The sequence below is a fragment of the Cricetulus griseus genome (assembly GCF_003668045.3).
Source record: "Cricetulus griseus strain 17A/GY chromosome 1 unlocalized genomic scaffold, alternate assembly CriGri-PICRH-1.0 chr1_1, whole genome shotgun sequence".
NCBI classification, from domain to species: Eukaryota; Metazoa; Chordata; class Mammalia; order Rodentia; family Cricetidae; genus Cricetulus; species Cricetulus griseus.
In genome coordinates this window covers 66,971,647-66,972,867 of record NW_023276807.1, presented here as the reverse complement: position 1 = coordinate 66,972,867, position 1,221 = coordinate 66,971,647, and positions in this window count along the sequence as shown.

The window sequence follows — 1,221 nt, the reverse complement described above, 5'->3', positions numbered from 1 at the left end:
CTAAACTCATTTTAAACAGACCTCATTAGACAATCTTGCCTGATCATAGGTTTTTATGTGTTCCGAGAGTGTTTATGATAGCCTAGGTATACCATAAATTATGTTGCTATTGAGTTTATTAATGCATTTTTGACTTAGTATTTTCACCTTGCCTGGCTTATCAGGATAAACCCCATTGGAAGTTGAGCAGTTATATTTTATTGTCTCTGTTTTGGCAGTATCTTGGCTTGGTAACACCAACAAAAACTCCGTATAGTCTGAATTATGGCTATCCTTTGCTTGCAAATACACAGCCACCATTTCAAAAAACAAAAACACAGAGCCATTAAACATGGCTTAGAAGTGAAAGCCAGGTGCCTGAAATAGGTGTGTGGACAGAATAATGGCGACTTCAACCCATAACTGCTCTATTATGTTAAAAAGTGTGAGATGAAAAAACGCTATTGGAATAAGCACGTCAGAAATGACTCACAAATTTCCAAATATGAATACCTACACCATTCAAAAGTGTAAAAGACTAAAACAGAACATGATGTTTGCTTACCACACACCAGGCACCTTTAAATATTGTGCACTTGTTTACTCTGGTCAGAACCATTCCGAGCTCGCTTTGCCATCAGATGAGCACACAGGTGGCTGAGACCTTTCCTAGCAACACTCCTCTGCAGCAAGCCCTGGTTGAGAAGATCTAGCTTGCTGCCCCTCTAATCTGCAGTGGTCCAATTTGCCCTCTTCTTCCTACAGACCCCACTCTACCTATTTGGAAAACACTCGGTCCGTTGGCACTGCTTTTCTAGCTTCCTAGGAATTGAAAGATATTCTAGGCGGCAGGTCCCCAAGACCTTCTTTGAGCCCCAGCGCTAGACGCAAAAAGACACTGGTGTGTGGGAGATCTGGGCAGCCCAAACCAAGCCTTTGCATTCGCAGCTGCCTCGCTAGGCTGTGGGTGTGTGAGTGTAGACCGGCGGGTGTCCTCGCTAGCAACAGTCCGGCGCCAGAGCGGCCTGTAGGTCCAGAGCGGGCGTCCAGAGACTGTGGCTAACCAACCGGTTTCCCCAGCGGACATGGGCAACGCCAGATGGGCGAGTCAAAAAGTACCACAATGGGCCCACAGGCGCCTAGGATGGGTGGGTGGGGCCTGCACTCACCGCGCACGCGCGCACAGAGGCCTCCAAGATCGGGTAGCAACACAGTCACGTGGCTCCACACCGGCCAATCAAC